At 39.0% G+C, this 15,336-nt stretch overlaps 1 protein-coding gene across 35 annotated transcripts in view; it reads left to right on the top strand.

The window, feature by feature from the left end:
• fmt (phosphatase 6 regulatory subunit 1-like protein fmt) overlaps nt 1-15,336 on the top strand; it is a 253,522-nt gene that overhangs the window by 32,957 nt on the left and 205,229 nt on the right. The window lies entirely within an intron of this gene.

Below are 15,336 nucleotides of genomic sequence, written 5' to 3' on the forward strand. Positions count from 1 at the left end.
TTGGCGCCAAAGCCCCCACTTGGCTTTGGAACGTCTTTTATTAGAATGTTTGGTTCTTTCTGAGCGCCTGTCGGCACCCGAGCCTTTTTCTGTGCATGAGCGCCAGTTGGCTCCTGAGCTTGTTTTGTCTTCTAAGCGCCCATGTCTGCAGATCCTCCCCAGGCACCAGTGCTCCCTGTCACTTCTTCTTCTAAGCTCCTGACACCTGCTCCTGTAATGGGGTTTTGGAAGAGAGAGCAGGGAAGAGCCTCCTTTAGTTGCCCTCTGTCGAGGCTCTTTCAGAAGAGATATCTGTCGTACGCAACTGGAGAGGCCCCGTCCCTGGGAGCTTCTCTCTCCTCCCAGGGGGACTCTGGTTTGATAGACTCTTCCTGGAGGTCTGCTTTCAATTCTGCGAAGATCCTGTTCTCGACTTCGGAGGTAGACCACTTGATCAGACACCTGTTTAAAGTTTTCAAGGTGCTTAGTTTTTTTTAGATTGGGCAGTGGGTGCCCTTGCTCACAAGGTCAAGGATTGTCCTCATGTCCCAAAGGACTGTGCCTCAGATTCTATGGGTGTTATCTCTTGTCTCGTCAAGGGTATAAGGGATGGATCTCTGGAGCTGGCTTCCCTTTTTACGATGAACTTTTTGAAGAAAAGGCAGCTTTGGTGTTCTTATACCACTAAAGGAGTGAACCTTTTGCAGAAGTCCACTCTTCTTTTTTCCCCTTTGGATAAACAACACTTGTTCCTGCAGGCTACAGTTCTTCAGATTTCTTCTGACCTTCAGAAGAAAACTACTTAGGACCTCCTTGCTCAGTCTGTGAGGCGCCCTAGAGAAACTCCAGCATTCTCCTCTAGGACAGTATCCCCTGTCCAACCTCAGCCCTATCGTGGTAGGGGCAGGCAAAGAGGCTTTCCCAGACCCCGTGCGTGAATGCCCGGTTCGCCTCTCGGTCAATCAAGAAGTCCTCTGAAACTCCCTTACGTAAGTGAGGCCTGTGTCCTCTCCGTACGCCAGTAGGAGCAAGGCTCCTTCGCTTTTAGGAACAGTGGAAAGTGAGAGGAGCAGAAACCTGGATTGTGGAAGTTTGAGGGAGGGATACTCCATTCCCTTCATACAGAAGCCTCCTTTGACCAGCTCGCCAGTTGTGTTGACGGCCTACTCAGTAGGTTCTGAGAAGTTTTCTGCCCTCTCCCAAGAAGTGTCTTCCCTCCCCGAGAAAGAAGCCATCAAAGTGGTCAAGGTTACCAGCTCACTGGGGTTCTACAGTCAGTTATTCATAGTCCCCAAGGCCTCAGGAGGCTGGAGGTCAGCCCTGGATGTAAGCGCTCTGAATTTGTTTGTTGAGAAAACCAAATTCAAAATGGAAACAACCCAGTCCATCTTAGCATCCATTTGTCAGGGGGATTGGATGCTGTCAGTGGACATGGGGGACGCATACTTTCATGTCCCAGTTCATCAGGACTCGAGGAAGTTTTTAAGGTTCGTTTGCAAGAACAGGGTGTATCAGTTCAGAGCCCTTTGCTTTGGCCTAGCTTTGACGCCCCAGGTTTTCACGCGAGTCTTAGCTCCCATAGCGAAATGGTGACATCTGATGGGGGTCAACATTTCACTCTATCTGAACGATTGGCTCCTTTCTCGGTCGAAGGAAGCATGTATGGAGGACCTGCAAAAGACCCTTCTAACCCAGGAGATTGGCCTTTTAATAAATTTTCAGAAGTCGCATCTAACTCCTCCTCAGGAGATAGCATATTTGGGGATGAGGATAAACTCTCTGACTTTTTAGGTTTTTCCTCCCAAAGGATAGGATCCTGCCTTCAGAAAGTTGAAAAATTCCTCTCCCTTCAGTTTTGCTCTGCAAACAACTGGATGAGCCTTCTGGGGATCCGCTCTTCCTTAGAGCAATTCATTTCTCTGGGAAGACTGCACATGTGGAACTTTCAATTTTATCTACGAGCCAATTGGAACAGAAAGAAGTTTCCGGACACTTTTGTTTTCCCAATAACTCAGGAAATCAAACAGGACCTGCTGTGGTGGAAATCAGGAGACAGACTGTCTCAAGGAAATCAAGAGACGGACTGTCTCAAGGGAAGTCCCTCCTTCCTCTGAGCCCCGACCTAGTGTTTTATGCAGATGCTTCAGACCTAGGTTGGGGAGCTCTCCTGGGAGACAGGGAGGTCTCCGGGATTTGGACTCCAGAACAGAGCATATGGCATATCAGCGTAAAGGAGTTGAAAGCAATTCACTGGGGATTGCAAGATTTTGCTCTGGAAGTGTTCAGAAAGACAGTGATGGTCCATTCGGACAATACCACGGCACTGTCTTATGTCAAGAAGGAAGGTGGGGGACACTCTTTTACCCTTTGTGAGGCAGCAAGAACTTTTCTCTTATGGGCGGATCGAAACTAGACAAAGATCCTATCCAGGTTTATTCAAGGAAAATTAAGTGTCGTAGTGGACGAACTGAGCTGCCGAAAGCAAGTGCTCCCTACAGAGTGGACTCTGGACCCATTAGTGTGCCTAAAACTTTGGAAACTGTGGGGAAAGTCAGTTCTGGATCTATTTGCAACTGCAAAGAACTTTCATTCTCCTCTGTATTGTTCGCCAACCCCAGATCCACAATCATGGGCAACAGATGCAATGCTTGTGGACTGGTCGGACAAGGATCTGTATGCCTTCCCTCCATTCAAGATGGTAAGGGAAGTCATCAAGAAGTTCTGGAAACACCGAAATGTAACAATGACTAATAGCACCATTTTGGCCAACCCAGGAGTGGTTCCCAGATGTGTAAGAGCTTCTGACAGACATTCTGAGGCTGTTGCCTCAGAAACTAAATTTACTCAAACAACCACATTTCAGATGGTTCCACCAAGGACTGTCCACTCTGGCCCTGGCCGCATTCAGACTGTCAGGAAACTGGTGCGATCGAAGGGATTTTCAAGGTCGGTTGCAGATGCTATTGCTCGATATAGACACCAGCCCTCAAGCAATGTATATCAAGCCAAGTGGACAGTGTTCTGTTCTTGGTGCCGAACGCATAACATCTCGTCTTCTAAGACAGCTGTGGTGGAAATTGGAGATTTCCTGCTTTATTTAAGATCTTCTAGGGGACTATCTTCCTCAACCATTAAGGGTACAGAGTAATTTTGAGCTCTGTATTTAGACACAGGGGAGTGGATCTCTCCTCTAATAAGGATTTGTCTGATCTTAATAAGTTGGTTTGATACTACCAAATGTAAGGAAGAGAAATTAGTAGCTTGGAACCTGAATGTGGTCTTAAAGTGGTTGTCAGACCCCTGTTTTGAACTTCTAAGTTCAATCTCTATGAGAGATTTAACAAGGAAGACTGTTGCTGGTAGCATTGGCCACAGCTAAGTGTGTTAGCAAGTTACGCACATTAGTTAGAGAATTGGTTTCTCTCAGGGTAATGCTATTTGTTCATTTACCCTTGGGTTTATAGCGAAGAATGAGACCCCTTCCAACCCATGTCCTTGTTTCTTTTCTATCAAAAGTCTGGCCTTTTCTATCAGAAGTCTGGTAGATGTCTTAGGGTCTGAAGAAGAAGAAAGGACCCTTTGCCCTGTAAGGGCACTTAAATTCTGCTTGCAAAGAACTGAAAATATTCGTGGTGCATTGAGCAACCTTAAGTGCTTAGTGAAGAATCCTTTGTGTCCACTCTCGAAAAATGCCCGGGCATTTTTTCTTAAGGATCTTATCCTTGAGGCTCATTCACAGTTTTAAGATTCGCAGTTTAAGAATGATGACTTACCATTAGTGAAAGTGAAAGCACACAAAGTGAGAGTGGTAACCACGTCCATGGCTTTTAAACATAATTTGTCTCTTTCCTCAATTATCCTGACATAATGGAAGTGTATTGGTCAATATTTGCCTCTCATTACTTGAGCAAAGTTGAAACTATATATGAGAATTGCAGTACCTTGATTCCATTTTCGGTTGCTGGCATGGTGTTGGGAGAGGACGTGAAGGAAGCATATCTTCCATACCTTTTTTCTTCGCCTTGAAATAAGGGTGTTGAGTTGTAGGGGAGCCTGGGGGTACTATGCACGTGGAGTGCCCTCCAGTTTGTTTTTTCTGTTGGGTACTGGTTTTTAATTTATGGTCTGGGTGACTACGTTCATAACTCTGGTTGTTTTTTTGTGTACGGTACTGAGCCCAGGTCAAGGACAACTTTTAAATTCTTTATCTGCAGTTGGAAAACTCCTTCGCAGTAAAGAATCCTTCCTGGTTATATTGCCACGCCACCACTGGTTGAGATGAGTGCTAACCAGAGGTAGTATTCTCCTGTAGCAGCTCTCTCACCAGGTAAGGAACTAGCAAACCTTTTTTAATGTTAGTATTTTTTTCTATTCTCATTTCATTACAATTTATAATATGTTTGAATAGACAGAGCCATGCATCCCACCTCCTTCAATGTGGGATTCAAGCTATAATTACCTGAAAGTTGCTTATATAAAATGACATTTTTATAATAAAATAAAATTTTATATATACTTAGCCTCAAGCAATTACATGATCAGAGCCCTCCCTTCCCCCCTCGCATGGACAAGAAGGCATAACATATTTGAGCCCCTTTGCTGGACTAGTTCCTCTCTTACCCTGAAAGTGGGTGGGGTTAGTCACTTAACCAAAGGAAAAGTAGCGCTACCGCGAATTTCAAAAATTCTAGTTGCCAGTAATAGAAACTATAGCTATGTAATTACTTTGTAAGTATATATAAAACTTTATTTTATTATAAAAATGTCATTTTTATACGGAAAAGGGTGGTATTCCAATTACAAGTCCCTGCTTCACTTTCCATGATATTACTTGTTTGGTGTTACCAGAGTCCCCTGATCCCAACCCCTTGATGAGGTGGGGGTGGGCCTTAGGGATCCACTGCAGGGAGGGTATGCTCTTTTGCACCTACTCTCTCTGCTGTGGATTCAACTGAACATTGGGACCTGTAACTTTTACTCTGCCTCCTATAAATTTTCCCCGTCCCTTCTTCTTCCTTCGTTGACGACCTTGACATGGTATTGAATTACTGAATTCACTGCTCTTTCAAGTTGATGGAGGGTGGAGTTAGATGGCTTGCCATTCCACTTGTAAAACTAGAGTACCCAATGTGGTCGAACAAGGGGAAAGTTTTATGTCAAGCCATGCCCTCAGTGCTGGGTCCAATCTCAACGGACTGATGACCCTTAAGGCACTGTGGGTATGGTGTATAAACAGGTGGGGATCCCAGGACAAGTTAGCACTTTTGGTGACATTGTTGCTCCTCCCCAGTTGGGCTTCCCTGGTGAGAGGTACCTCATCCTGGTCAAAATTTATATTTTTCATTGCATGGCAAACACAGCGAACCTCCCTATGACTTTTGGCACAGATATGGAATGTTCTAAAGAAAGCCCAAATTACAAAATTCAAAGTGGTATTAAAACAGTGCCATTTACTAAACCCAAAAAAGTAACTGTCATCTTGACCCAACCTTGACCCACTTTGACTCCCCCTTTGGGAGTGGAAGTTGGTCAAGGTTTCTAACCTTAGAAACTGACCAAAGAATATCAGCACTCAAGTTGGAAAGTTAGTTATTGAGCAGACATTCTGTGACTGAAATGTCATTTAGACAGATAAAAGAAAAGATGTGACTTATAGAAGCCACAAGAAAAAGTCAGTCTCAAGATTATTTATCAATAAAAAATATAGATAACATAAATATAAAAATAACATGATACTCTGAACAGTATTCAGGGTACCATTGTACTTCTTGAGAATAATAAAGAGCCAGTTGGAAAGAATATACTATTACAATAGACTCACGTAAAAAGAGATACCCAAAATTTCAAAAATAATATTTGAAGGTCAGTATATACCTCAGAAAATAAAAATTTTAGGCCAAACCAGAGAAAAGACCATATGTCCCAAAGCTGCTACAGTGTCAAAATTGTAGTAAATATGGGCATGCAAAATATTTACAAAATATGACATGCCACACAATGGAAGTGCAGGGAACCAAAGTGTATAAACTGTGGGCAAGACCATCATGCAAGGTACAAAGAATGTATGTACTATACAGAGTTAAGAATATTACAAGAAAGAACTAGGATGTCTGTATGAGAGCTAACTTATAATTGAAAGTGAGAGGAATTCAAGATCCATCTAAGAAACATACATATTTTTCAGTAACAGGAACCATTCATGAAATAAAACACATACAGATAGAATTAACGGAGCAGAGAAAAGTAAATCTTGAGGAAATTAATGCATTGGAAAAAAAAACTCAAATGGTAAAGAATAAAGAAGATACAAATGATATGGATAATATTTTATCAAACTCATTTGAAATATTAATGCAAATAGTAGCACAAGAAGATACTATTACAGAAATAATAGAGGAAAGTTATGATCGACCGGAAATTAAAGCTAAAAAGAGACCTTTGGAGAGAACACCACCCAAAATGAAGAAACCAACTATTATTAGAGAAACTTTGGTTAAACCAAAGATAGAGGATATGAAGAAAGAACAAAAACAAAAGCAAGGTGAGAAAATACCTTTATCTTCTAAAATACTGTAATAGTAAAACCTATGGATGTAGATATCCAAAACACTGAAGAAGTGGAAGCGAATCATACCATAGGTAACAACGATTATATCAAGGAGATTACTCCATCACCAATAATTGGTACAACAAGAACAAATGAAGCAAGAAATATATATGACATGTGCAGATTTAATGATTGTTTCATTGAATTGTGCAGTAATAACAAAAACATAAAAGATGATTTAAGAAATTTTATGAAATATAGACAAAAATAAATGACTGATTTGAGCACCCATGAAAAGGGTTGCATGTACATTGAACACTTAATATATTATGAAGAAAAACAAATGAATGTTGTAAGTTATTTGAAAAAATCCAAGTTGATAATACAAAAAAGAAAGTAAAACTTGACTTTAATAACTTAATATTTTTAATAGCTACATTATACAATGGAATGTAAATGATCTGCAGACCAGATTACACATAGGAGAAATACAAAGATTACTAAAAGAATATGAACCAATGATATTATCTATACAACATGTCAACAAAGCTGTATCAACAATAGGTAAATACACCTTAGCACCTACATCACGAGGGGAAGAAGGAAATTTACCTACAGCCATATATGTACAATAACAGATTAGTTTAAAGTAGCTTATGACAAAGTACCCGCAAACATCGCTGACTTGCAAATATCAGGTATTAAAATCCAAATAAAAAACAGTAATTATGTTATTTATAATTTATACAATCATCCTAATAAAAATTACAAATGCTCACAACCCCATATAGGACTATAATTGTACAAACTTAAATAGAGCAGGAAATAAAGTAGAAGAATTCATGGATTCAAATAACATGTTGAATAAATGGTGATGAAGTCAGCACATTTTATTAAAAAACACATGGAGCATTTTCCTCAGTAGACTTAACTCCATGTACCTCAAGTATAGTAGACAGATTAGATGAATACAGTTGATGATTTGTACACTAGTGATCATTTCCCAATACAGGCAGTCCCCAGTTATCGGTGATCCGGGTTTACGGGGCTTGTGTAGCAATGAAAATTGGCGATTTTCAGTGCCAGTTTCTGCTTGCTGACGCCGATACATACCTAACAGAGGCGCCGATCCACAGTTATCGGCGCCCATTTTCAGTTGTCACTGATTTTTGCTTGTCGTCACGCCATCGGGTGGGGGGAACCCCCCCCCCCCTGATAACCGGGGACTGACAGTATTAATTTCATTATTACAAAATGATCCTACAAAACATGTCCCTCACTATAACATTTATAAAGCAGATTGGGAGTGATATGATTGCATGCTAGGAATATCCCATTTGAATATTTAAAAGACCATAATGAAACTGATAAATTTCTTGTTGATTTCATTAAAAATGCCATTGATAAAGCAATACCAAAATCAAAACCACATCCAAAAAATGCAAGTTTCCATGTTGGTCTGATAAACTAAGAGAATTAATAAATAAAAAACACCGAGTTGGGAGACGACCAGATAATTTAAATGTCAACAAAATTAATAAAACAATACTGATATTACTTGGATATTTACAAAAACTAACTATATTAGAAATTGATACATTAAAACCTCTGTACAACAAAATTTCTGCAAAATTTAAAAAGGAAATAATTCAAGAAAGAATCATTTCATGGAGGAAATATGTATCAGGTCTCTCTAATAATACTCCCATACAAAAAACATAGGAAAAATTAAGGAAAATAAATGGTACCTATGTTAAACCACCTCAACATGCCATGTTAAAAGATGGAAAAAGAATACTTGATCCGAAAGAAATGAGTAATGTAATATGAGAAAACTTGGCAGATGTAAGTAGTGATAAAAATTTAGATGAACACTTCTGCACAAAGAAAAATAATATAGAATTAATAACAGTAAATTTTAAAACAATAGAAGATACATATTATAATTGAAAATTTAATATGGAAGAGTTGGAATATGCTCTCTTGAACAGCAATAAATCTGCTCTTGGAGGTGACAATATTTGTTTCGAGATGATCTGCCACTTTGCACCTTTGGCAAAGTCATACATATTACAGTTTTATAATCATTTATGTCTTTGAAATTTATTTCCTGATGAGTGACAAAGCTGTAATAATTCCTATCCCCAAACACAGAAAGGATCCCAGTAGTGTAAACAATTACAGACTAATTTCTTTAACTAGTTGCATATGCAGATTGTTAAAGAAAATGGTAAATGCTCGACTAACATGGCACATTCGAGAAAATAAAATTTTGACTCCCATTCAGTTTGGGTCACATGTAACTTTAGATTCTCTCTCTCTAACTTGGAAGACCATATACATAGAGGGTTTGAACAGGAACATATTACTATAGCCGTATTTTTTGACATTGAAAAGGCATACGATACAATGTGGAGGTGTGCTGTATTAAAAACTCTATATAAAAACAGCATCCATGGGCAAAAGGCATATGATACAATGTGGAGGTATGCTGTCTTAAAAACTTTATATAAAAACAGGATCCGTGGGCAAAAGGCATATGATACAATGTGGAGGTATGATGTATTAAAAACTTTATATAAAAACAGCATCCGTGGACATTTACCTAGGTTTATCCAAAAATTTTTGACATTGTAGTTTTCAGGTGAGAATTGATGATGTTTTGTCCAGAACATTTCCACTTGAAAATGTTCCACAAGGAAGTATCCTTAGTGGCACACTTTTGCGGTAAATGATATTAATAATCTACCTATTTGAATTAAAAGTGCCTATATATGGATGATTTTGCCATATATTATTCAGCATCTCGAAAAAAACATGCTGAACACATGATTAATAAAAGCATAATAAAAATAGATGAATGGGCCTCATCTGTAGGCTTTAAATTTTCCATAGATAAAACTCAAGCAATCATGTATAAAAATAAAGTGGGAAAAAATGAAGAAATAGATTTAAAAATCAGAAACCATAATATACCAGTTGGCCAAACAGCAAAATATATAGGATTAGTATTTGATACTCACTTGAATTAGAAAGCTCACATAATTTGCATGATATCAAAATGTAAAAGAGCATTAAATCTAATGAAAAAACTATTGAACACTACTTGGGGAGCCAATAGACATACCCTTAATGTACTGTATAAAGCTACAATACTGTCTATCATTGATTATGGAAGCAAAATATATGACTCGGCATCAGACACAATACTGAAAATGTTAGACCCAGATCACAATAAAGGCCTTAGAATATGTTCAGGGCTTTTAGACCATCTCTCTCTCTCTCTCTCTCTCTCTCTCTCTCTCTCTCTCTCTCTCTCTCTCTCTCTCTCTCTCTCTCTCTCTCTCTCCTCTGTCTCTCTCTCTCTCTCTCTCTCTCTCTCTCTCTCTCTCTCTCTCTCTCTCTCTCTCTCATAAAGAGTGCTCTGAGAATTCAAACAAGTGTCTCCAACAAAAAATTATTTGGATTATGAGATGTATTTATAAACAATCATCCACCTCCTTTCCCAAGTAGAGCTAGAAGATTGTTTGAGTCGCCCGAATATAAATATACAATTACCTTTAATAGTAAAATGATCTCCTCCGTGGACAGTGAATAAAATGAGAATTTGTACACATTTAAAATATTTATCAAAAAGTTATTCATATACCCAGAACACCGTAGACAACAAACAATAGAGCATATAAGCCGGAAAGGTCCACATTACGCATTATACACAGGTGGATCTTAATCAGAGCACAGAGTGGGATATGCTGCAGTATCCCAAGACGAAATGTATGAAATCTCTCTCCACCTAATAATGCTTCAGTATTCACTTCAGAGTTGCAGGCAATTGCTTCAGCCATAAAAATAATTTTAAAAACTTTGTTCAATAATAATGTGATTTTTTGTGACTCCAGAAGTGCTATAGAAGCTATTCAGAGTTACAAACCAAAAAATTATATTATACAACAGATTAAGTTATTACCCCATAAGTTATGTAATAATGGGAAAAATGTTGAAGTATGTTGAATCCCTACTCATATGGGGATCAAAGGAAATAAAGAGGCTGATAAAGCAGCCAAAGAAGCAGTGCATATGACAAGATCGAGTGTAAATATCCCTGTTAACGACTGTATAACACATATAAAAGTAGGTATTATAAATAAATGGCAAAATGTTTGGAATGAAGAACCTGAAAATAATAGTATTTAAACTAATAAAACCTGATGTTAGAAAATGGAATTCATCGTACCAAAGAGAGAGACATGACAAGTAATTCTGACACGTCTCCAAATAGACCATACTCGTCTGACTCATGGACACTTAATGAGCAGCCCAAGTGACCTGGCTCCTGAGTGCTCAGAGTGCAAGGTGATAATAACCGTCAGACATGAAAGTCAAGTTTTGGAAATAAATCAATGTAGGAAATTTTGTCAGAATCTTTTATAATTTCAGTTGTTCCGATTTTGATGTTCATGAGAAGCTGTAATTTAGTTGATAAAATATAAATATAAGTAAATTGATGAAAATATGAAAGCCCTTAGGTCATTTAATGAATTTTAAAAACAAAGTTTTAAAATGTTACTTAACTTATGCCACATTTTATTTGGTTTTTTATTTATTTTTTAATTTAATTTTATTTTTTATGTATGTATGGAAATGTGGGTAAATGTATATGTTCCAGTGTGGAAGCGTGTGCCTTTGTGCAATGTTTAGTTTAATTTTCATTTATTTATCACCACACCGAATGAACCACAGGTATTAGGTCCTAGAACTTGGCATTTGGCCTAGACCAGGTATTTTATCCAAATCCTTCAGGCCTCTATGACGGCTGAAAGTCAACTCACTGGTCTAGTTAAACTAATAATAATAATAGTTTACCTTGGATCCACAGTCCATCTCAGGCTCCAAAGCTCAGTCCCAAAACTCTGGCTGCATCTTTTGTCGTTACCTCATTGAAAGGATTCAAAGGCTCTAATCAGTGTCAGAGTGCCTGTAGACATCTGGACATTCTGCAAAATTACAGTAAAACTTGATTGGTCATCTAGTCCCACGGGAGAAATTGCTTCCTTGCAGTCTGTTTTACAGTCAATCTTTGCGGGTTTAGCTCAACACAGTCTGGTTGTCAGGCTTATAAATGGATGATTGGAATTTCTTCATTGATGGAAGGATCATTAAAATTTGTTGGTGGGAGTCCCTCTCATTGTCATTTATAGAAATGCTTCTTGCTTTTTATCACCTCATTTCTTTAGTAAGTTCATATCAAAGTCATACACCAGCAGCAGCAGGCATCTGGTCATGAAAAGAGAGAGGTTGTTACATCAACTGTTTGGAACCTGAGGCAGCCCTCCAGTTACAAGAGGCCTTCAACCCACAGTGTGTCCAGCAGGACTGTTGGTGGTATTTTTGGCAGTTTGGTGATTGTTATCTGTGTCTGCATTTGCTATGTCTGCTCTATTTCTTATTCCAGATGTGGTTGTGGCCAGTCCCTCCAGCTGTTGTTGATGTTCATTTTCCAATTTAACTTTTTGCAGGTTTGCTGTTGAATCCTTGGACTTAGAACTTTCCACTGTTTGCTTCAGGTGCTCTTTTGATAGGATGAGAGCGGTGTAAAGGGTGCTGTGCAGTGCAGGAGGAAGCACTTTCCTCATAGGTCACGGAATAGGCTTTTGAGACTTGCTATGATGGCATCCACATTGTTCATATAGAGGAGGTTTTGATACAGTTTTTGACCAGAGAGCTTTTTGACAGTCATCAGCAGTAAGAGACATGACCTCTGCTGGCCACTATGACCAAGGACTTCATGATTGATATTGAACAATAGACTGAAAGCACAGTTATGGTCATCCATTGGCTTTTCTGAAGCAAGCACAGTATAGCATGTTTCCAGTTACATGAGGAATAACATTTAGAGGACTTCAACTTATTCATTCCTTCACCAGTTGTACTGTTGCCTCCTGGTGCTTACATGATGAACATTTTTGTCATGTTTTCCTGTCCATTGTCATTGAACAAGGCATTCCTTTAGTTTTATTAGATCCCTTTTGGTAGGAAGGCCGACTGGAGCATTGTATCTTCTCACACCACCAAATTGGCCATACTTCATCTTCTTTGAGCAGGCTCAAGTAGAAAAGGACTCTTAATTTTCCTGAGAGGGTCATATCATACCACCCATGGACTTGCTTCTTGCTTTTTATCACCTCATTTCTATAGTGAGGAGCGCATATCAAAGTCATACACCACCAGCAGCAGGCACCTGGTCATGAAAAGAGAGAGGTTGTTACATCAGCTGTTTGGAACTTGAGGCAGCCTTCCTGGGACAACAAGCCTTCAACTCACAGCGTGTCCAGCAGGACTGTTGGTGATGTTTTTGGCAGTTCAGTGATGTGTTCTGTCTCTACACTTGCTATGTCTGCTTTATTTCTTATTCCAGATATGGTTGTGGCCAGTCCCTCCAGCTGTTGTTGATGCTCATTTTCCAATGACTTTTTGCAGGTTTGCTGGTGAATCCTTGGACTTAGGACTTTCCACTGTTTGCTTCAGATGCTCTTGCGATAGGATGAGAGCAATGTAAAGGCTGCTGTGCAGTGCAGGACGAAGCACTTTTCTCTTAGGTCACGGAATAAGCTTTTGAGACTTTCTATGGTGGCATCCACTTTGTTCATATAGAGGAGGTTTTGATACAGTTTTTGACCAGAAAGCTTTTTGATGGTCATCAGCAGTAAGAGACATGACCTCTGCTGACCACTATGGACAAGGATTTCTTGATTGATGTTGAACAATAGATTGAAAGCATAGTTATGGTCATCCATTGGCTTTTCTGAAGACCTTTGTTTTCCCAGCTGTAAAAAGATTTCTGCTGCTACATCTAAAATTGCTTTATGTAGGTGTAACATGTTCCCAGTTACATAAGGAATATCATTAGAGGATTTCAGCTTATTCATCCCATCACCAGCTGTACTGTTGCCTCCTGATGCCTACATGATGAACATTTTTGCCATGTTTTTCTGTCCATTGTCATTGAACAAGGCATTCCTTTAGTTTTATTAGATCCCTTTTGGGTGGAAGGCTGATTGGAGTATTATATCTTCTCACACCACCAAATTGGCCACACTTCCTCCTTATCATGGAGCAGGCTCAAGTAGAAAAAGACTCTTATCTTCCTTAGAGGGTCATATCATACCACCCTTGCGCTTGGTGTTGATTAAATATCAGTTGTCTGCATGGCTGAGAGGGGACATCAGTTATCTGAGAAAGTGAGGCTGTCCTGCACGTGAGATTTTTCCTATATTAATAGAGCTGGTCCCCTGAATTGTTAAAATTCTGGGGGGTAAGCTGTGATTAAGGAAATATCTGGCAATCTTGCATGACACATTTAGATGATTTTATGAGTTGGGGCCCTGAAGAATCCGGAAGAATCATTGATGGAGTGGAGCAGCGGTCAACTGAGGAATGAAGTGGCCTAGTAATCACCTTCAGCCTACTGATCAAATACTTGCAGCACACTTCTTTTTAGGATAAAACAATGGGAGCAGCAGCAGCATAGAGAGAGAACCTGGATCATATTTTTTATCTCTCTTATGTATACCTGTGCCTTCACTTCCTCCAACTGGAAATAGTCAGACTTGGTAGCACAGAGGCTATGTACTTAAATTAGAGTTCAACATTTTGGCTCTGCTGCTTTGTCCTTTAGCAGACACAATCATAGGCCTGCTTTCAGTTATCAAAGTTGTAGCACCAAGCAAGCCCTCAAGCCAAGCTATCAGTCCTATATAGGGCATCTTTTACCCCTGGAGAAGCCGATTCTATTCAGCCATTACTGGAGGCGGAGGTTCTCTTGGTGGCAAGTTGAGATCACTTGGAGAAGGCATTCTTCTATATCCTTGGCTCAGAAGTTTTTTTAATTATTTTTATTCATATACATCAAGAAATGAGAAGGCTCACCACCTAGGGTGGTATGCATTGGGAACCCGATTGCAGGCAAACATGAATGGCTTATTAATCTTTTGGAACTGAAATTTCCAAACTTTGTAATGATGGAGTATGCTGGTCGTGACTAGTATGCAAGGAACCTGAACCACAGCCTCTCAATTTTTGCTCAAACTGAATCCAGCAGCCTGCAGACTGCACACTAATGTATATGCCTGGTAACAGCTGGAATGTCTTCTCTTTGTTCTGGGATATTTGAAGGCCACTATATGTGAGCTAATTTTTAGCAAAAAGTTCATGATGAAACAAATGTAGATTCTTTTCTTTTTTGATCCTATCAAATTATATTTTTTGTTGATTGGAACCATTTTTTTTATATTGCTCATCCACCCTATCCCATAATTAACTCAGAGGTTTTGCTGAGGGGATTGTTTAAGGTTGAGGGGGATTTACAATCACTTTCTAACAGTGGCATTGCCCACATGAGTGATTGCCAATATTTCTCACTGTGAATTTTAAATGGCTGCCCTTGGAAGAACTAAATATATAAATATTGTGAAAGCATATTTTGAAAATGTTTTTATTTATCATGGACATTATAAAATTTTTTTTGCCATTTTATGTATGGGAGTGTCTACAAGGCTTATTTAAGTTACCATGTTCAGAGAATAGTTTCTGGTTTCAGTGGCAGTGCGCATATCATTGCAGTTGTAGATGTACTAGGAGCATTTACAAGATTTTGAATTTCAGGGTTCTGGTTCTGTTTATGTCATTTTTACTACCAAAGTGGGTCTAGGAAGTTGTGATATGCATATTCATTATGCTACCATTGACCAGGGAGCTTTTAGAAGTAAAAAGTTTAATATTTTATCTTTTATATTTGATTTCTTGTATGTGCA

This window comes from Macrobrachium rosenbergii, chromosome 3 (genome assembly GCF_040412425.1).
Source record: "Macrobrachium rosenbergii isolate ZJJX-2024 chromosome 3, ASM4041242v1, whole genome shotgun sequence".
Taxonomy (NCBI): domain Eukaryota; kingdom Metazoa; phylum Arthropoda; class Malacostraca; order Decapoda; family Palaemonidae; genus Macrobrachium; species Macrobrachium rosenbergii.